Below are 23,864 nucleotides of genomic sequence, written 5' to 3' on the forward strand. Positions count from 1 at the left end.
TATATTAGATGTTGAGTTTATTTGAAATACGAGATGTTGATTTATTTGAACACATATGTCATACGAGATATATATGAGAATTTACAATTATTTATTCATTGTGTGAGAAGGAGATGTTGAGATTCTTGTAGATGAATACGTACGAGATGTTTAGATGAACACATATGAAATGTTGAGTGTTTTCCGATATTTGAGATGAACTCATGTATGTTTATTGTTTGAAATTGTAAGGATGGTTTGGCTTCTGGACGATGTCTACGACGTGCAACACCGGTCCTACATGATGCGCGAGAAGGATAAGGTAATAATGAGTACTCTAAATCTTTTGCAAATTTGCCTTTAGTTGAAATTTACATGCCCTAAGATTTGTCATTACTTGTTTTTTGCAGAAGCTTGAACCTCTGAAGATTCGGTATCACGGGGTCTCTGGTCCTGCCATGCCTTACGATGAGCGGTACACACCGTACATCAAGCAGGCAGGACTACTCCCGTGAATTCTGTTGGTCAGCCGGTCCACGCCGAATCTGAACGCTCCACTGGTGTCGGCTCTTGTTGATCGGTGGAGGCCAGAGACCCACAGTTTCCATCTTCGGACCGGGGAGATGACCGTGACGCTCGAGGATGTCTCGTTGATCACCGGTCTTGCTATCGACGGGAGGCCTCTATGTATGAGCACCGATTCTGATGGGTGGCGCGAGCAGATGATTGCTCTTATCGGTATGGCTCCTACCGAGGCTGAGGATGATGTAGAGGAGGGAGAAGAGAAGAAGAAGAGGGAAAGGAAGGCAGCTGGAGCTGCTTTCACGTGGATTCAAAGCGAGACAACAATCCTGAAGATCATCGGCCAACTCCTTGATACCACATGCCCTATAGAAGTTTGCACAAAAGTGCCTCATGCACCATCGATGATGCAACTTTTTATGTCCGGGAATGTCAATCACCACCGCATTTAGAATTCCAGCATGGCGATCCGATATGACACAAATTTCCCTTTCAGCCGGTAATACCCTTGTTCTCAGTTGACGCAAGAACCACTCCCAGTTATCATTGTTCTCCACCTCAACCAAAGCGAAAGCCAAAGGCAACACCCGGTTATTGGCATCACTTGCTATTGCAACCAATAAAGTGCCCTTGTATTGTCCGGTCAAGAACGTGCCATCAATGGCGATGACGGGCCGACAATGCTCAAAAGCCCTCACGCATTGCTCAAAGGCCCAAAATGCACGGCCAAATACTCGGACGGTCCTCCCGTTATGAATCAAAGTTTGGTGCCCATGAGGCTCAACCACGTGAACCATGCCTGGGTTTGTGGCGGCCATAGCTAACAACAACCTAGGGAGTCAGTTGTATGCTTCCTCCCAATTACCATACAACATCTTGAATGCGGCTTGCTTCGCCTTCCATGCCTTGCCGTACTTCACCTTGTAATGAAAGATGGCTTTCACAAGGTCAATGACACTCTTGATGCTCATTATTGGAAGTGTGGATATTTGGTTGGACAGCCTGTAAGCAATGAACTCGGACGTGAGTTGTCTGTGTTGTTGGTGCACAAGCTTGCCATCCGCATTCTTGTGCCGGCACATGTGAGTTGGTAGACAACTCACTATGCGCCAAGTGGGACCTCCTTTCCATGGCCTTGCACGCACAATCCATGGACATGTTGGCACTTCACATTTGACCGTGTAACGCACATTAACATCCGAGTTGGCCACTTTATGTGGACGATAATGTGTAACCGAGTAGTTGTCGAGCCACATCTTCAATTCCAAGAAGGATTGAAACTCACAACCGGGATATATCCCGTTCTTGCCGTCTTCCAAATCACGGTGAGAACTTGGCCTAGCTCCAAGAGATATGCATTTGCCACCATCCACAACGACTTCATCCGCGAGACTAAGATCCTTGAACAATGGTGTCTTGTGATCCCGCCCGAATACCTTCTTGAATGCTTCGGCCTCCTTCGGCGTGAACCCCTCCTCATCAACTTCTTCATCGGGACCATCGTCATCCGAGTCCGATGCATATGCACAGGAAAAAGGGATGGATTGGTCCATTGTCTCTTGCACATGATATTGGTCGAGATCACCCACATTGTTGTCATGGAGGTCAACTTCGTTGTCATCCTCCTCGTGCTCATCATTCTCCTCTTCAAAACCTTCATTTTGGTTGTTTGGAGTCGGGCTCAATGTTGGCCAATCTTGTTGCGTGAATTGAGGTTCACTCATTTGATCTTGGTTCATGGGTGGGGGAGTGCTAGCAACCAACGGGGAGGGGTTCCGGTTCAAGTCTAAATTCAAAGTAGACTCAACCTTCTTGGAGACAAATAACTCAAGAGCCTTGTCTAGAGATTCGGCAACCGTCTTCTTGTATGCAACCCAACGTTGCTCGGAGTTCACACGCATTGTCTTCCAACGGATGTGCATTCCAAAACCAACATTATGCCTTCCCTTGAACTCAACAACGTCACTTGGGTCCGTCCAATTCAAATCTTTCCTCACTTGTTCCAAAAGCTCCGCATAGCTAGGACTACTCTCAAACACCATGTCAAGCTCATTCGGGTCCGTCTCAACATTGCCTTTCAAAAAGGCCTCTCTATCCACATGATGAACATAAACACATGTTCTCCCCATCCCTACAATAATCAAAAACACACATATATCAAGTAAATACTTAAGAAAAATATTTGCACACATATGCCCTAACATATAAAACAACCATAACCATAGCATAACCCTAACACCAACATCAAACACACATAACCCTAACCCTAGCATACTATGGAAGCTTAACCAACCCAAGTTAGCAAAGAAACATAACATCATTCATCACAAATTTGCAAATCCAAGTCAAAACTAGGGTTTTCCCCCAAACTAGCAAGATTTGAGCAAATGTGACAATTCCTATGGATGAAAACGAGGGGATCGGAGGAGATTACCTTAAGGGAGGGGTTGGCTTCAAAATTCACGGTCAAATACTCCGGATTTGCAAGATTTGAGAAGGATTTGAGAGGGGGGAGAGGGGAAGAGAGGAGGGCCGCAAGCCTTAGGGTTTGGGTGGGGTGGGGGTGTGTGGGGTGGGGGTGGGAGGGGAGAGAGGGTGGGGCCAGCCCAAGTGGAACACAGACTGTGCAGCGCCCACGAGCTAGGCTCTGCACATTACACGTGTGGCTCCTAAGACTTAGGCGCTGCACAGGTGCGTGTGGGGCCGCAGCTGGACCAGGGCTGCCACGCTGGCAGCAAGTGCAACGCCTAAGTGATGGGCGCTGCACAGTAGGGTGCGACGCCCAGCTGTCGGGCGTCACACCGAAGGGTCAGCAGAGTGAAATTTTATTGAAAGCAGGTCAGTTTGTGAATTGATTTCTGCCTCAGGTCAAATATGTGATTTCTGCCGCATTGTCCATTACGCAATCTAGGCACTTTGTGTTGTCTAGAAGCGACCTGGTTACGTTGATTCTTTTGTTCGGTTGTTCTTTGCCACAGTGGCACTCAGCATAAATGTGCCAATATGGAAAAAGAATGATGTCGAGCAACTCTAACAGGTTCGTCGTATTGGCCCGATTGCCGTAATAATGTGAATGCGATTTTGGTAAAATAAAAAACAGGTGTAGCAGCATTGTCTTCCCCCGCTCGCTTGGCATAATTTTGTGAGCAAGCAAGCCACCCTGTTTGATGGTTGGGCGAGGCCATATCGTGTGCCCTTTATTCATCCAAATCTTGGTGTCACGTGCATTTCATGACGCACACTCTTTTTCACCGCCGTCCACATCTTGACAATCCCGTTGTTTGGTGCGACCTTTACCACCCGGACCATCACAGTTTGGCCCTGGTCTTATCCGCCGAGCCGTTCCAAGACTTCCCATGCTTCACCGCAACCCCGCGCCTAATTCCCGCCGGCCGGCCACGCCAGCCCTTTCATCACCCCCTCACTAGCCCTCCATGTTGTTGGCAACTCTGTCGGCGTTTTGAAAACGGGGGTCCCCAGACTTGCCTGCCTGCGGCCTGCGGCGTGGCTCGAGTGGGGGCCCAGTGCGGCCCAGCTTCATCAGCTCAAACTTAAGACCCTCGCAAGGGGCCAAGTCTTGCGGGGCGGACGACAGGAGGCTTTGTCAGGAGCAGCCTCATCAGGCAGGCTCGCGAGGAGGCGGAGAGATCAAGGCAGTGGTGCCTCGCGAGGAGCCTGTGGCGCAAGCCATGACGATCGAGATTAGGCGGGCGCCGGCCTGCGTAGTGTCCTTGTTTCCCCTTCGGTGCAAAGGGAGCAAGCACAGGCCAAGGCATCGGGCAAAGGTTACCATTCCGGTGCAACGAGACCAAGACCAGCAGAGTGGCAGGATGGAGGTCACCGTGGAGCCCAAGACGGCGTCATCACCAGTGCTTTTGGCAGCCGAAGACCATCTTTGGTCAGGATAACTTGTACTGGATGTTCCCCTTTCAATGACCAATTATTGGCGCCCTTCCCACTCACATTTTGGGAAGAGGACCAGGGCCTCTGTAAGTAGGACTAACCACCATAGAGAGGGGAGAGCAAAAGAAGAGAAGCAGGGGAAGAAAGGAAAGGAAAGAGAGAGAGAGAGAAGAGAAAGAATGAGAGAAGAAAAAGAGAAAGAGAGAGGTCCGGACCAAGTAGAACACACCGCACCAGTTCAAGAACACCTCTCGCGAGGCCGTTCTCCCCATGTATTGTTCATCATCAGCCCATGAGGCAATCCACCACACCACACACTGGAGTAGGGTATTACACCACATCGGTGGCCCGAACCAGTATAAACCTTGTGTCCTTTGTGTGTTCTTCTTTCTAGCCTAGATTTCTTGCAAGCCATAGAAGCGCAAGTCGGTAGGGGAAAGATCTCCGTGCACACCCCAGAATTCGAACCTTAAGGGTCTGCCGGAACCCGAAATCCGACATTTGGCGCGCCAGGTAGGGGTGCGCCAGAATCTTCCTTCCACTGTTCGCGTGTGATCTTCCGTTGTGTCCATGACTGACGCTCGTCGGGCTCGCGCCGAGTGCCGGGCTGCTCTCGCCACCGCGTCGCCCAGACGGCGCCCGTCGGCGGACGCCCTCGTCGTTCCCCGTCACCTGCCGCCAACGCCGCCATCGGCCCGGTGGGAAACGAGCAGTAGGCCTCGTCCCAGCATCCTTCGGTGCGGCGGGAGGGCCGCACTGCAACCCCGTCACTAACTCCAGCCGGTTCGTTGTCCCACGCCCGTCGCGCCCCCATGGACGCGCACGCTGCACTGCTCCTGACAAGAGAGCTCATGCACTACCGCCCCGTCGACGACCTCTACAAGGACTGGCTCGCCCGCATCACCGAGCTCGTCAGCGCCGCAGGGGGCTCTCCTTTGTCGTCCCTCTCACTGCCTCGCCCTCCATTCCGCGCAGGGGGCGAGGATCAGGAGGCACCTCTGCCACCTCCTCCCCAAGAAGGCGCCCTGGCTCCAAGGCGAGACCCTCCACATCCGGCGCCTGCGCGGCAAGAAGGAAGCTGCTAAGAGATCCCTCGTCCCCAAGAAGGTGCTCGCGTGCTCCCAGCACCGGCGCGTCAAGATCGCGTCCCTGTGCCTCCACGCCGAGACCCCGCACTGCTTCAAGCGGCGACGCATGGTAATCATCAGGAGCAGGCCCAGCACCAGCAAAGGGCGTCGGTGGCCACAGCAGGCTGCCGCGCCTTCACCCCCAAGCTACGCGGCGTCACATGGCCAGGCAAGTTCAAGCCTGATCTGCCCCCTCGCTACGATGGCACGGCGAACCCCGCGGAATTGCTGCAGCTCTACGAGATGGGCATCGAAGCCACCAACGGAGGCGAAAAGGTCATGGCGAACTGGTTTCCCATGACGCTCAAGGACGGCACCCGCACCTGGCTCCTGAACCTGGCTCCCAGCATGATCTCCTCCTGGGATGAAATGCGCACTCGCTTCATCGCCAACTTCCAGGGCACTCACGACCGGCCCCCGACCATATGCGACCTGCGCCGCATCAAGCAACAGCCAAGGGAAACCCTGCAGAAATACATCCAGCGCTTCAACAACGCTCGCCTCAAGATCCCCAGGGTGACTAAGGAAGCCAGTATCTCAGCCTTCTCCGACGGCGTGCGCGACGTCAAGATGAAGGAGGAGCTGGCAATCCATGAAGACCTGTGCATATCCCTAGAGTTGTTCAACTTGGCGACCAAGTGCGCCAGGGCTGAGGAAGGACGCCTCTCCCTCCTCGAGCTCCCGGCTGTCGACCCAGAAGAGAAAAAGTCCAAGGCCAAGGACGTGAAGCGTAAGGGAGCTGCCGTGCTCGCAGCGGAACTAGACACCAAGCGAGGCAGGGACCAGCCTGAGTCATCCAAGGGCACCCGATACTGCGTGTACCACGACCTCCACACCCACAACACCAACGAATGCCAAGAGCTCAGGGCCGTGCGAGATGGGCGTATCCGCCGACGCCCCGAGCGCAACGACAGGGGCTATGGCCGAGGAGGAGGAAGAGGTGGAGGACGATGGGAAGACCGTGGCCCTCGCCAAGGGTGGCGTGACCGACCTCGCGAGGATCGCTGGCAGGACCAGCCTCACGAGGAAGGCTGGAGGGATCAACCTCGTGAGGATCGCCCGCACGGCAACGTAGGCCTCCCTCCTCTACCGCCACCACCAAGAAGGAATGAAGACCAACATCAAGACGAGGGGGCTGGGGGCTTTCAACAGCCGCGCGCAATCGCTTGCATCTTGGGTGGCGCCCAGGCCCCAGCATCACAGCGCATCTTCAAGCAGTTTGCTCGCGAGGTGAATGCAATCCTCACGAAGCTTGAGGCCACACGCCCTCTCACGTGGTCTGCGTGCACCATCATGTTCAGCTCAGCGGATCAGCTCAAGTGCGCGGCAACAGCCGGAGTTCTCCTAATGCTTTGCTCCCCAGTCATCAGCAATGTGCAGGTCACCAGGACCCTCGTTGATGGCGGAGCAGGACTCAACGTCCTGTCCGTCGAGACGTTCGACAATCTCCAAGTGCCGTATGATCAGCTCCAGCCGACCAGGCCTTTCTCACGAGTCACTGATGGTTCCACCGTTCCGATAGGGCAAGTTCGCTTGCCAGTCACCTTCGGGCAGCGCAACAACTACCGCCGCTATGGTGATGATTATGATGATCGATGATCGGTCATTCCTCATGCATGCGTCCCGTTAACTGTGCACACCATGTGGGTATCCAAGAATTTGGGTCACACAGTGGTCAGTGGTGAGCACTTTATATTGTCTTACAGTGCAGGGGGGGTGCATTGTCCATTATGCAATCTAGGCACTTTGTGTTGTCTACTCCCTCCGTTCTGATTTACTCAGAACGGAGGGAGTAGAAGGGACCTGGTTAGTTGATGCTTTTGTTCGGTTGTTCTTTGCAGCCGTGGCATTCAACATAAATGTGCCAATATGGAAAAAGAATGATGTCGAGCAACTCTAACAGGGAAAAAAATTATATGAGACTAGGTCTCACGGTTAGCAGGTGAGACCCGCCCTGATGGATGACACGTGGCATTCACAAATCACAAAGCATCTAATCTCTCCCTCTCCCCTTGATTTCAAGTGAGGGATGGGGTAGATACTTTGTGATTTGTGAATGCCACGTGTCATCCATCAGGATGGGTCTTGCGTGAGATCTGGTCTCATAGAATTCTTTTCCCTCTAACAGGTGCATTGTATCGGCCCGATTGTCATAATAATGTGAATGCGATTTTGGTAAAATAAAAAACAGGTCTAGCAACATTGTCTTGCCCCGCTCGCTTGGCATAATTTTGTGAGCATGCAAGCCTCCCTGTTTGACGGTTGGGCGAGGCCATATTGTGTGCCCTTCATTCATCCAAATCTTGGTGCCACGTGCATTTCATGACGCACGCTCCCTTTCATTGTCGTCCACATCTTGACAATCCCGTTGTTTGGTGCGACCTTTACCACCCGGACCATCACAGTTTGGCCCTGGTCTTATCCGCCGAGCTGTTCCAAGACCTCCCATGCTTCATCGCAACCCCGTGCTTGATTCTCGCCGGCCGGACACGCCACCCCTTTCATCACCCCTCACTAGCCCTCCATGTTGTTGGTAACTCGATGGAATCCAATGAACCGTTCTTCCAACAACGGAAATTGACGTCGGTCTACTGGGTTTTTCTTGTTTTCAGAAGGTGACCGCGTCACTTTAAATGATTCCGTATGACACCCATGCAGAGGCCTTGGATGAGTATATTCGAATGGTCGAAAATACAATCATAAAGTGCATGAAAGTGTTCGCTGATACTACGGTGAGGTTTATGGAGAGCACTATTTGCGTGCACCCAATATCGAAGACACGCCTAGGTTTCTAGTGGTAAATGCAACACGAGGCTGGCCCGAGATGATAGGGAGTGTTGATTGTATTAATTAGAGGCCAATTCATTGGTCATTTCCATGATTGAACATTTATTTTAGAAGAGGTTGCCTCTGAGTATTTGTGGATTTGGCATTGCTACTTAGGGTTGCCTGGATCCCACAATGACATCCATGTCTTGCAAATATCTCATCTGTTTGTAAGACTAGTAGGTGGTACTGATCCACCATGCAACTTCATAGTGGATGGACATTAGTATGGCCAAGTCTACTATCTAATCGATGGCATCTATCCATCTTATTAACATTTGTGAAAAAAAATTCTAATACCGCTACCATGAAACTTAATCATTTCTCTAAGATGCAAGAAACAGTGATTATGGACATTCAAAGAGCATTTGGAGTGTTTGCAAGTTGGGGCTTGCTCGTTTCTAGAACAAGGATGTCTTGGCAAAGACCACAGTATTTTTGTGTCATATATAACACAACATAATCAACGAGGATGTGAGGGATATGTCGAGCCTCATGGAATATGAAAACATTGGCACAATCGTCAGGAATATTTTTGGCACACAAAGTGCATTCAAGTATTTAATTCTTGAGGTGTACAGGAAGATTGAAGATCGGGCCTCCCATGATCAGCTAAAGGAGGACCATCGAGTATGATTCACAACTGGTTGGGGGATAGTGTGTTTCTCTGAATTCATTCATTTTTAAATGAAAAGTTTTTTATCAGATTTTTTTGCATTTTGATTATTTGATGTATTGCAATTAATGGTCTGTAATAGTATTTGTTGAATTGTTTGATCTAAGTTGGAGTAGTATAGCACATATAAGAAAATAGAAAAAATATATACAAACAACTGATAACCCACAAGTATAGGGGATCAATTGTAGCCTCTTTCGATAAGTAAGAGTGTCGAACCGAACGAGAAGCTAAAGGTAGAACAAATATTCCCTCAAGTTCTATCGACCACCGATACAACTCTACGCACGCTTGACGTTCACTTTACCGGAAACAAGTATGAAACTAGAAGTACTTTGTAGGTGTTGTTGGATAGGTATGCAAGATAATAAAGAGCAAGTAAATATAAAGTAGGGGCTGTTTAGATGAAGACACAAATAAATTAGTTTTAGTAAAGAGCTTTTGTCAACAAGAAGGTTATTTGTCCCTAGGCAATCGATAACTAGACCAGTAATCATTATTGCAATTTTATTTGAGGGAGAGGCATAAGCTAACATACTTTCTCTACTTGGATCAGATGCACTTATGATTGGAACTCTAGCAAGCATCCGCAACTACTAAAGATTCATTAAGGTAAAACCCAGCCATAGCATTAAAGCATCAAGTCCCCTTTATCCCATACGCAAACAACCTACTTACTCGGGTCTGTGCTTCTGTCACTCACGCCACCCACCATAAGCAAATCATAAACATATTGCAAACCCTACAGCAGGAATCCCTCACGCTTGCGCGACACGGAGAGCACCATAGGATAGCACCAATAATAAAACATACAACTCAAACCAATCACGACCATCAAATAGCCATTAGGACAAAACAGATCTACTCAAACATCATAGGATAGCCATACATCATTGGGAAATAATATATAGCGTTGAGAACCATGTTTAAGTAGAGATTACAGCGGGTAAGAGAGAGGTTACACCGCTTCATAAAGTGGGGAAGAGTTGGTGATGATGATGGTGAAGTTGTTGGTGAAGATGGCGGTGATGATTATGGCCCCCGATGGCACTCCGGTGCCACCGGAAGCGAGGGGGAGAGAGCCCCCTCCTTCTTCTTCTTCCTTGACCTCCTCCCTAGATGGGAGAAGGGTCTCCCCTCTGGTCCATGGCCTTCATGGCACGGGAGGGGCGATAGCCCCTCCGAGATTGGACCTGTCTCCCCGTCTCTCTCTGTTTCTGCGTTCTCAGATTCTTCCCTTTCACCGTTTCTTATATTCCCAGAGATCCGTAACTCTGATTGGGCTGAAATTTTAACATGATCTTTATCCGGATATTAGCTTTCTTGCGGAAAAAGAAGGGATCCAACCGCCTTACGGGGTGGCCATGAGGGTCAGGGGCGCGCCCCCCTACCTCGTGCCCCCCTCGGGCACCGTCTCGCGATGATTCCACTTCCCAAAAATCATAAATATTCCAAAATAAATCTCCGTCAGTTTTTATTCCGTTTGGTATGGGTTTTCTGCGAAACAAAAAACATGCAACAAACAGGAACTGGCACTGGGCACTGGATCAATATGTTAGTCCCAAAATAGTATAAAAAATTGCCAAAAAGTATATGAAAGTTGAATAATATTGGCATGGAACAATCAAAAATTATAGATACGACAGAGACGTATCAGCATCCCCAAGCTTAATTCCTGCTCGTCCTCGAGTAGGTAAATGATAAAAAAATAATTTTTGGTGTGGAATGCTACCTAGCATAATATTGATCATGTAATCTAATCATGGCATGAATATTAAGATATGAGTGATTCAAAGCAATAGTCTATCATTTGACATAAAAACAATAATACTTCAAGCCTACTAATAAAGCAATCATGTCTTTTCAAAATAACATGGCCAAAGAAAGTTATCCCTACAAAATCATATAGTCTGGCTATGCTCCATCTTCACCACACAAAATATTCACATCATGCACAACCCCGATGACAAGCCAAGCAATTGTTTCATACTTTTGACGTTCTCAAACCTTTTCAACTTTCACGCAGTACATGAGCGTGAGCCATGGACATAGCACTATAGGTGGAATAGAATATGATGGTGGAGAAGACAAAAAGGAGAAGATAGTCCCACATAAACTAGGCATATCAACGGGCTATGGAGATGCCCATCAATAGATATCAATGTGAGTGAGTAGGGATTGCCATGCAACGGATGCACTAGAGCTATAAGTATATGAAAGCTCTAACTGAAACTAAGTGGGTGTGCATCCAACTTGCTTGCTCATGAAGACCTCGTGCATTTGAGGAAGCCCATCGTCGGAATATACAAGCCAAGTTCTATAATGAAAATTCCCACTAGTATATGAAAGTGATAACTCCACCCGCAAAAAAATAATATGAAAGTGATAACTCAAGAGACTCTCTATATGAAGAACATGGTGCTACTTTGAAGCACAAGTGTGGAAAAAGGATAGTAGCACTGCCCCTTCTCTCTTTTTCTCTCATTTTTTTTTATTTTTTTATTTTTTATTTTTTATTTTTTATTTTTTGGTGGGCTTCTTTGGCCTCTTTTTTATTTGGGCTTCTTTGGCCTCTTTTATTTTTTTGTAAAGTCCGGAGTCTCATCCCGACTTGTGGGGGAATCATAGTCTCCATCATCCTTTCCTCACTGGGGCAATGCTCTAATATTGATGATCATCACACTTTTATTTACTTAAAACTCAATATTACAACTCGATATCTAGAACAAAGATATGACTCTATATGAATGCCTCCGGCGGTGTACCAGGATGTGCAATGATCTAGCATAGCAATGACATCAAAAAACGGACAAGCCATGAAAGCATCATGCTAGATATCTTACGATCATGCAAAGCAATATGACAATGAATGCTCAAGTCATGTATATGATGATGATGGAGGTTGCATGGCAATATATCTCGGAATGGCTATGGAAATGCCATGATAGGTAGGTATGGTGGCTGTTTTGAGGAAGGTATATGGTGGGTGTATGGTACCGGCGAAAGTTGCGCGATACTAGAGAGGCTAGCAATGATGGAAGGGTGAGAGTGCGTATAATCCATGGACTCAACATTAGTCATAAAGAACTCACATACTTATTGCAAAAGTCTATTAGCTATCGAAACAAAGTACTACACGCATGCTCCTAGGGGGGTAGATTGGTAGGAAAAGACCATCGCTCGTCCCCGACTGCCACTCATAAGGAAGACAATCAATCAATAAATCATGCTCCGACTTTGTTACATAACGGTTCACCATACGTGCATGCTACGGGAATCACAAACCTCAACACAAGTATTACTACTAATCCACAAGTACCCACTAGCATGACTCGAATATCACCATCTTTATATCGCAAAACTATTGCAAGGAATCAAACATATCATATTCAGTGATCTACAAGTTTATGTAGGATTTTATGACTAACCATGTGAATGACCAGTTCCTGTTATCTCTCTAAATAGATATAAGTGAAGCAAGAGAGTTTTAATTATTTCTACAAAAGATATTCCCACGCTCTAACAAATATAAGTGAAGCAAAAGAGCGTTCTACAAATGGCGGTTTTCTATGTAAAGAGAAACAGGCAATCCAAACTTCAAATGATATAAGTGAAGCACATGAAGCATTCTATAAAGCTATACTCAAAAGATATAAGTGAAGTGCAATGAGCATTCTATAAATCAACCAAGGACTATCTCATACCAGCATGGTGCATAAAAAGAAAAATAAAAACCTAAATGCAAAAGACGCTCCAAGACTTGCACATATCGCATGAACGAAACGAATCCGAAAACATACCGATATTCGTTGAAGAAAGAGGGGATGCCTCCCCAGCATCCCCAAGCTTAGACGCTTGAGTCTCCTTGAATATTTACTTGGGGTGCCTCGGGCATCCCCAAGCTTGAGCTCTTGCCTCTCTTCCTTCTTTTCACATCGAGACCTTCTCAATCGTCGAACACTTCATCCACACAAAACTCCAACAGAAAACTCGGTAAGATCCGTTAGTATAATAAAGAAAATCACTACTCTAAGTACTGTTGCAAACCAATTCATATTTTATTTTTGCATTGTGTCTACTGTAATATAACTTTTTTCATGGCTTAATCCACTGATATAAATTGATAGTTTCATCAAAACGAGCAAACTATGCATCAAAAACAGAATCTGTCTAAAACAGAACAGTCTGTAATAATTTGAAGATTCACCATACTTCTGGTACTTGAAAAATTCTACCAAAATTAGGAAAAATAAAAAATTTGTATAGTAAGACAGTTCAAAAAGAATCAGAACTATTTGACGTTCCAGCTAAAAATGTAAAATCGCGCACTACAGCCAAAGTTTCTGTCCTGCACCGTACAAACCATCAAGCAAATGTAAACATCCTAAAGGCAAACCTTGGCACATTATTTTTATAATACAATGGAATTGTACAAGGGGATAATTATTTTTGTTGAAAAGTTTCTGTAATTAATATTCACAAAGTTCCCATGGGCATGGACAAAGTTCAAGGACGTCCCCCACTTTCACAATGCTCGTCTCTCTCACTTTCACTTTTCTTTTAGAAAAAGTTTTGGGTTCCCCTCTTTATTTTTGTTATTTTTAAACTATATGAAAGCACTCAACAGAAATAAATGACTCTCTAAAACTTCCGGGTTGTCTCCCTGGCAGCGCTTTCTTTAAATCCATTAAGCTAGGCATATAGTGCTCAAGTAATGAATCCACCCGGATCCCAAGGTGTATCAAAGCCAATTTTAATTAACAATGATTTGTAATTTAGTAGTGAGCACAAGGTAACATATATCATGTAATGACGAAGTCTAACTCTCTTCCTATGCATCGGCATGTCATAAAAGAACAATTCATGCGCACAAAGTAAAGGCCAATGCATAGTATAAACAGTTTCTTGCAATTTTATCGTATTGGAAACATAGAGAGGTGGAGATATAGTTCCTCTCTCATAATAATTGCAAGTAGGAGCAGCAATCACATGCATATTATATTCATCAAAATCATCACGTGCAACAGTAAAAAGCAACCCATCAATATAATCCTTAATAAGGGCAAACTTCTCCGATATAGTGTAGTCGGGAGAATTCAAAAAGATAATAGGACTATCATACGTGGGTGCAATAGCAAAAATTTCATGTTTAACATAAGGAACTATAGCAAGTTCATCTCCATAAGCATAATTCATATTGGCATCTTGGCCACAATCATAGCAAGGATCATCAAAAAGGGATATTTCAAAAGAATCGACGGGATCATAGCAATTATCATAGCATTCATCCTTCGGTAAGCACGAAGGGAAATTAAACAATGTATGAGTTGAAGAGTTACTCTCATTAGAAGGTGGGCACGGGTGATCAATCCGCTCTTCCTCCTTTTGTTCTTCGCTCTCCTCCTCATCTCTTTCATCCAATGAGCTCACAGTTTCATCAATTTCTTCTTCCATAGACTCCTGCAAAATATTAGTCTCTTCTTGGACAGCGGAGTATTCCTCAATATATAGTTAACATAGGCATTAGAAGCATAATTCTCATAACAATATTCAAGTATGGAAAAATTTTCAGATTTGTGAGGAGTAGCATCATACTTTTCAATCAAAGAAGCAATTTCAAAAGCACCCTTAAAAGCAACAAATTCTTCAATTTGTTGAACATCATAGTAATTATAAACACCCTTAGCATACGAAGATACGATTCCATTATTACTAAACTCACATTGATAGGGAAGATGTTTCTTAGGGTTTTCAGAACAACAAGTAAAATCATATATTTCACATAAATTCCAAGCATAGCATTGCAAACGTTGAATTTGATCCCATAATAGTTTCCCTTTTTCAGATATATGGTGTCGCACATAGCAAGCATGCTCATCTAAAGATTTGCCCTCAACTAGGCTAGTTGGGGTTTCGGCACGAGCACAAAGGGATCGAAGATGATCCAAGTAAAAAGCTTCAGCAGTGTGATAGATTTTGATTGGTTCTTCAACCATTGGTTCAGTACGTACAACTATTTTTTTTGGTATTTTGCGTTCCCTACTCATAACTAAAGATGGAAAACAACAAAGAACAACAAATAAAACTTACTTAGTGATAAAGCAAACAAGCACACATGAGAATATTCACCCCACGCTATTGCTCCCCGGCAACGGCGCCGGAAAAAGGTCTTGATAACCCACAAGTATAGGGGATCAATTGTAGCCTCTTTTGATAAGTAAGAGTGTCGAACTCAATGAGGAGCTAAAGGTAGAACAAATATTCCCTCAAGTTCTATCGACCACCGATACAACTCTACGCATGCTTGACGTTCACTTTACCGGAAACAAGTATGAAACTAGAAGTACTTTGTAGGTGTTGTTGGATAGGTATGCAAGATAATAAAGATCAAGTAAATATAAAGTAGCGGCTGTTTAGATGAAGACACAACTAAATTAGTTTTAGTAAAGAGATTTTGTCAACAAGAAGGTTATTTGTCCCTAGGCAATCGATAACTAGACCGGTAATCGTTATTGCAATTTTATTTGAGGGAGAGGCATAAGCTAACATACTTTCTCTCCTTGGATCATATGCACTTATGATTGGAACTCTAGCAAGCATCCGCAACTACTAAAGATTCATTAAGGTAAAACCCAACCATAGCATTAAAGCATCAAGTCCCCTTTATCCCATACGCAAACAACCTACTTACTCGGGTCTGTGCTTCTGTCACTCACGCCACCCACCATAAGCAAATCATAAACATATTGCAAACCCTACACCGGGAATCCCTCATGCTTGCGCGACACGGAGAGCACCATAGGACAGCACCAATAATAAAACATACAACTCAAACCAATCACGATCATCAAATAGCCATTAGGACAAAACAGATCTACTCAAACATCATAGGATAGCCATACATCATTGGGAAATAATATATAGCATTGAGAACCATGTTTAAGTAGAGATTACAGCGGGTAAGAGAGAGGTTACACCGCTGCATAGAGGGGGGGGGAAGAGTTGGTGATGATGGTGGTGAAGTTGTTGGTGAAGATGGCAGTGATGATGATGGCCCCCGGTGGCACTCCGGTGCCACCGGAAGCGAGGGGGGGAGAGCCCACCTCCTTCTTCTTCTTCCTTGACCTCCTCCCTAGATGGGAGAAGGGTTTCCCCTCTGGTCCATGGCCTCCATGGCACGGGAGGGGCGAGAGCCCCTCCGAGATTGCATCTCTGTCACTGTCTCTCTCTGTTTCTGCGTTCTCAGATTCTTCCCTTTCACCGTTTCTTATATTCGCAGAGATCCATAACTCCGATTGGGCTGAAATTTTAACACGATCTCTATCCGGATATTAGCTTTCTTGCGGCGAAATAAGGGCTCCAACCGCCTTACGGGGTGGCCACGAGGGTCAGGGGCGCCCCCCCTACCTCGTGCCCCCTCGGGCACCGTCTCGCGATGATTCCACTTCCCAAAATTCATAAATATTCCAAAATAAATCTCCGTCAGTTTTATTCTGTTTGGACTCCGTTTGGTATGGGTTTTCTGCGAAACAAAAAACATGCAACAAACAGGAACTGGCACTGGGCACTGGATCTATATGTTAGTCCCAAAAATAGTATAAAAATTGCCAAAAAGTATATGAAAGTTGAATAATATTGGCATGGAACAATCAAAAATTATAGATACGACGGAGACGTATCAACAACGCATTATGATGACCACAGCCTCCAAAACATTATGGAGCGTGCTCCATATGCGTTGTGGAGGGTGTGAATATGATGACTGTACTAAAGTTGCTCTTAGAAATTAGAATGGCATTGATGTTTGAATCATCAATAGTGATTTTTTTAGATAACTAGTGATTTATGCTTCTTTTTAATTAAAAAACGAGCCTCTGTGTTGATATCCATTAACGAAACCTATGGTTTTTACAAAGTTTGTAAACCAAAAGCAGAATCAAAAGAGACTTAAGCATTTGGAATACCAGGGCATTGTATTGCTAACTTAAGTGCTTGACCAACTAGAGTTGCTTATTACGAATTTTCAACCTGGCCCACTCAGGCTTCATAGTGTCTTCTTCTTCACAAATTCCACTCATGGCTACGTGCATAAGCTTCCAAGATCACCATTTTGATCTTCGCGACTCTTTCATCAAGCTTTATTCACTCTTGTTCTTTCGACAAAACACCCTGGTTGTTAAGATGATGGCGGAGGTATACGTAGGTTCATCAAGGAGTTTCCTATTGTTAATATTGTATGCTCTCATAGACGAGTGACCTAAGAAACAAAGTTTGACATTGGTATCATGGGGCAATCGCTCACCCTGTGGTTACCTGAGAGGAGGAGGAGGAAGGCACGTAGGTGGGTGAAGTAGGGGGTGGGGGAGGTTGACATATGGAAGAGGTTGGCAAGAACTCGCACACCCTAGTGCTAAACTAGTGGTTGGATGAGTATTACCTTCAATCCCTAGGCTCAACATTACACCTGGTTGGACGTTGACACTAGTAACGACTAACGTCAATGAATAGCGATAACTTTCGGTAAACGGAGTGGATGTGGAGTGAGAAGGGTACGAATCAGAAAGGAGTGTGAAGGAAAAAAAGGAAAAAAACTAACAATGATATAGTGGACATGACGACAGGAAGAAAGTAAGACAATGGTGGGGCGAGAGGAGGATGTCAAGGAGGGGGAAATGGATGTCGAGGAAGAAGATGATGTAATGATACTCAAGTGATAGGTTTAGTGTGAACGGTCAAGCCCCCAGTCTGATCCTTTTGTAAAATGATTTTTGTAGCCAAGTTGCTAGGGGCGTGTCTCAACCTATCCGGTTTGTCTACCCGATAGCCTCATAAACCCATAGTTTTATTGCGTGGAGGCATTGCATGGCTAGTTTAAAAATGACTTGATGAACATTGCAGATTTGAGGCTAACATGCCCTAAATATTACTCAAAATTTTAAAACTAGCCCACTTATTAAATATGACCTGTATTTGAAAATTACAGAAAAAGAAAAATCAAGACACCATGCCTCAAAATTCTTGCCGAAGATACTGAAAGGATCGATATAGTTGACTAGAGGGGGGGGGGTGAATAGGCAACTAATAATTTTTAGCTTTTCTTTACCAACTTAAACTTTGCATCAAAGTAGGTTGTCTAGATACGTAACTAGGTGAGCAACCTATATGATGCAACAACAACAAGTACATAAGCAAGCAAGGGATACAAGACAATAAAAGCTTGGACAAGTAAAGGTAAGAGATAACCAAGAGAGGAACCGGTGGAGACGAGGATGTGTTACAGAAGTTCCTTCCCTTTGAGAGGAAGTACGTCTCCGTTGGAGCGATGTGGAGGCACAATGCTCCCCAAGAAGCCACTAGGGCCACCGTATTCTCCTCACACCCTCACACAATGCGAGATGCCGTGATTCCACTATTGGTGCCCTTGGAGGCGGCGACCAAATCTTTACAAACAAGGTTGGGGAAATCTCCACAACTTAATTGGAGGCTCCCAATGACACCACGAAGCTTCACCACAATGGAATATGGCTTTGCGGTGACCTCAACCGTCTAGGGTGCTCAAACACCCAAGAGTAACAAGATCCGCAAGGTATTAATGGGGGGAATCAAATTTCTCTTGGTGGAAGTGTAGATCGGGGCCTTCTCAACCAATCCCTAGAAATCAACAAGTTTGATTGGCTAGGGAGAGAGATCGGGCGAAAATGAAGCTTTGAGCAACAATGGAGCTTGGAAGGGAAGAGGTCAACTCTAAGAGGAAGAAGACCCCCCCGCTTATATAGGGGAGCAAAAATCCAACCATTTTTCTGCCCAGCCCGCAGTTAAGCGGTACTACCGCTCCTAAGAGCGGTACTACCGCTTAGGCGGTACACCACCGCACAGCCCTAAGTCTACACAGAGTGTAGCAACGGTAAGCGGCACTACCATTGACCAGAGCGGTACTACCGCTTGGGTCTTAGTCCTGGAGATGCAATGGTAGTAGAGGGAGCCAGGGGCGGCAGTACCGTGCCAAGCGGTACTACCGTCCTAGTGCCACTCTACTACCGCTAGAGGCAAAGTGGGAACATAACCTTGCACACGAGACCACCCGCAAGCGGTAGTGGAGACAATAGTACGGGTTGTAGTACCGCTTAAGCGGTACTACCGCTGTACTACCGCCCTACTACTGTGAGAGAAAAACGGGCAACCGAAAGTTGCACACACAGGGAGGCCCTAAGCGGTAGTACCACGGAAGTACCAGCGGTACTACCACGTAAGCGGTACTACCATGGGCACAGGCGGTACTACCGCTGGCAAGATGCTGAGAATACCATAGAAAACATAGGAAGGGCTCCGGAGATGGGAAGGAGGCAGTAGGTGGATATGAGGTTGTGTACGTGTTGATTCCACCCATACCTTTCCGAAGCGGACCCCCTCTTAATAGTACGGCTTTCCTATGACTCAAATCCACTGAAAAGAAACATAGAAAAAACCGTTGTCTTCAAAAGGCTTCGAGGGGCACCGAATCGTCTAGTGCCTAACCATGAGATATCTGAAAATCTTAATGCACACGATTAGTCCGCGAAAGCATTGTCATCAATCACAAAACCACTTAGGGAGAAATATGCCTTTACAGTCTCCCCTTTTTTGGTGGATTGATGACAATACGGGATTTGCTCAAAGAGATATATAAGGAGCATACGCAAACCCAAGAATCTATAAAAGATAGACAGGCTCCCCCTAGATGTGTGCATTCAACTGATGTGCTTTGGACTGCACAACACACATAGTAGGATCAACACTCCCCCTATATTTTATAGATCGGGCAATCCTTGCAATGATATAAGGGACATTTAAGCAAGTAAACTAATAAGTCTAAAGATCAAACATTCACACACATAGAGACATAATAAGATTAACTAGGGTAGCATAATAAGATTAACTAGGGTATCATATGTCTTACACCATATGAAAGACAGTCTCACAACAAACCAAAGCAAACGAAGGAAAGAGTTCACAAGCAGAAACACAAAGGCAACAAGAACCAAGCTTGTGATTGGGCAACACCCTGCAGAAAGACAAATCCCCAGTCCTAAACCTCTCCCCCTTTGGCATCGAGACACCAAAAAGGGGAGAGGGTGACCTAACGCAACTCCAGATGGCACTAGTCTCCTCCCATGGACTCCTCAGACTCCTCCTCAGAAGCAGACCCATCAATAGACATCTCCTCAGACCCATCGGACTCCTCCTCAATCTCCTGATCCTAAGTTGGAGCAGAAGTGGCAGCATTGGACTCATCCGAGTCCGTCCAGTGAGAGGAAGAGATCCACTTGTCCTCCGGAGTGATATGGTCCTCAGAGCCATCTTGAACTGGGATCTCAAGCTTCCTCATGATCGCCTTCCTCTCCTAACGAGCCTTATTGGCATCCACATGTGCCAAGTGAAGGAAATATGCCCTAGAGGCAATAATAAAGTTGTTATTTATATTTCCTTATACCATGATAAATTTTTATTATTCATGCTAGAATTGTATTAACCGGAAACTTAGTACATGTGTGAATACATAGACAAACAGAGTGTCCCTAGTATGCCTCTACTAGACTAGCTCGTTAATCAAAGATGGTTAAGTTTCCTAGCCATAGACATGTGTTGTCATTTGAAGAACGGGGTAACATCATTAGAGAATGATGTGATGGACAAGACCCATCCGTTAGCTTAGTGATACATCTCTGTCGTATCTACTTTTCCAGACACTTTTGCCCTTGTTTTGGACTCTAACTTGCATGATTTGAATGGAACTAACTCGGACTGACACTGTTTTCAGCAGAATTGCCATGGTTGATTCTGATATGTCGCATACTATTGATGATGCCACTTCTGCTATGCATGATACTTATGATGAAACTATTTCTATGCCTGATACTATTGTGCCACTTGGTGAATTTCTTGATGAACAACTTGCTAGGCCTAGAGAGAATGAAATTATTGAAACTGATAATACTGATGAAAGTGATTATGAAGGCTCGCCTAATAAATATGAATTACCTGTTGTGCCTGAGGGCTATGTTATGGATGAAGAAACTAAAAGATACTTTCTTGCTTGCAATGATAGAAGTGATCTTAAGAAATTATTAGCTAAGCTTAAACAAAAAACTCTGAATGCTAGAATGAAATATGATCCTGCTTATGCTACTTCACCTATCTTTGTTACTGATAAGGATTATGAATTCTCTATTGATCCTGATATAATTACTTCGGTTGAATCTGATCCTTTTTATGGCTATGAATCTGAAACTGTTGTGGCACATCTTACTAAATTAAATGATATAGCCAACCTTTTCACTAATGATGAGAGAACTTGCTACTTTTATATCCTTAAAATATTTCCGTTCTCATTAAAGGGTGATGCTAAGATATGGTTTAATTCTCTTGATCCTGGTTGTGTGCGTAGTCCCTAGGATATGATTTATTACTTCTCTGCTAAATATTTCCCTGCTCATAAGAAACAAGTTGCTTCTCCAATTGCTTAATGCTTTGCCTGATCATCCTCTTAAGAAAAATGAAATACTTGATGTATTTTATAATGGACTAACCGATGCTTCTAGAGATTACCTGGATAGTTGTGCTGGTTCTGTTTTCAGGGAAAGAACACCGAATGAAGCTGAAATTCTATTGAATAATATGTTGACTAATGAAACTAATTGGACACTTCCTGAGCCTATTCCTAAACCGACTCCGAATAAGAGAGGTGTTCTATTTCTCAGTCCTGAAGATATGCAAGAGGCAAAGAAATCCATGAAAGAAAAGGGTATTAAAGCTGAAGATGTTAAGAATTTACCTCCTATTGAAGAAATACATGGTCTTAATTTACCGCCTATTGAATAAATATATGGTTTTAATCCATCACCTATTGAAGAAACACATGGTCTTGATAACCCAACATAGGTAGTAAAGGTAAATTCTCTCTATAGATATGATAAAGTTGAAATCCCATTTACTAAGTTTGCTAGCCCATGCTTAGATGAGGTTGATAAATTTATGGTTAAGCAAGAAGACTTCAATGCTTATTTTGGTAGAGAATTAAAACGCAGTGCTGATATGCTTGAACACTTGGGTGATTATATGGCTAATGTCAAAGGTGAACTTAAACTTATTAGTAAACATGCTTCTATGGTTACCACTCAAGTAGAACAAGTACTTAAAGCTCAAAATGATTTGCTCAATGAATTTAATAGTAAGAATAATGACTATGCTGTTAGAGTTATGACTAGAGGTGGTAATATGACTCAGGAACCATTGTATCCTGAAGGCCACCCTAAGAGAATTGAGCAATATTCTCAAAGAAATAATATAGATGCACCTAGTCCTTCTAAAAGGAAGAAAAAGAAGAATGATAGGACTTTGCATGCTTCTAGTGAACCTATTACCGAAACACCTGAGAATCCAAATGATATTTCTATTTCTGATGTTAAAACACAATCTGGTAATGAACTTGAAACTAGTGAAAATGTTAATGATGATGTTCATGTTGATGATTAACCTAGTAATGATAATGATATAGACATTGAACCTGCTGTTGATCTTGATAACCCACAATCAAAGAATCAACGTTATGATAAGAAAGACTTTGTTCCTAGGAAACACGGTAAAGAAAGAGAGACTTGGGTTCAAAAACCCATGCCTTTTCCTCCCAAACCATCCAAGAAAAAGGATGATGAGGATTTTGAGCACTTTGCTGAAATGATTAGACCTATCTTTTTGCGTATGCGATTAACTGATATGCTCAAAATGAATCCTTATGCTAAGTATATGAAAGAAATTGTTACTAATAAAATAAAGATACCGGAAGCTGAAATTTCCACCATGCTTGCTAATTATACTTTTAAAGGTGGAATACGAAAGAAACTTGGAGATCCAGGAGTACCCGCTATACCATGCTCCATTAAAAGAAACTATGTTAAAACTGCTTTATGTGATCTTGGAGCCGGTGTTAGTGTTATGCCTCTCTCTTTATATCGTAGACTTGATTTGAATAAGTTGACACCTACTGAAATATCTTTGCAAATGGCTGATAAATCAACTGCTATACCTGTCGGTATTTGTGAGGATGTGCCTGTTGTGAGTTACTATTTTAATGGACTTTGTTATTCTTGATACTAGATGATACCCCGCGCGTTGCGGTGGGATATATTAGTCTAAAGTCTTTTGAAGGTGTATGTATAACAAAGAAAAGGCAATTATTGGACGAAGAAAAAAGCATGATACCAAGCGAGGCTTTGGTCGAGAAAAGTTAAACTATCGTGTTCGATGATGAATTTTAAGTTGTAAGCAATTAAATGGCAGAACTCAAATTTGACACTTTGCAGATCAGAGGCTTGCAAAATAAGATTACCACATTATGGTTAATATATTTCCTTACAAAAATATGCAACAAAAAAAGTTAAATTGATTTGAATGTTGTGCACCAAAAATTAACGTATACTGACTTCTGAGCCAGGGGCGTTGAGAGCACAATTTATTATATGAAAATAACAACAGAAAGTTTTTTTTGCAGGGATAACAACAGAAAGTTACATGCATATTTGAACAGTTTTCTAGTCTGTTGCCGTAGATTCATTCTGACATATGCAAATATCTCTTGTAGCAGGAGCATATCATTAGATGATATTCGTTGGATGTGCGAAAAGAGAACAGCTTAGTTAAAGCATTATTGGACTAATATTCAGAGAACCTTTCCCGATGAGATAAAAAATCATTAATAGTAGTAACCCCTTACCAAAAACAATGTTAATGCAAGTATATATAACCTTATCTATCCATCTCTTGTGGGAAAAAATATTTTACTAAATCTGAAAGTT

The sequence above is a fragment of the Triticum aestivum genome, chromosome 5A (genome assembly GCF_018294505.1).
Source record: "Triticum aestivum cultivar Chinese Spring chromosome 5A, IWGSC CS RefSeq v2.1, whole genome shotgun sequence".
Taxonomy (NCBI): domain Eukaryota; kingdom Viridiplantae; phylum Streptophyta; class Magnoliopsida; order Poales; family Poaceae; genus Triticum; species Triticum aestivum.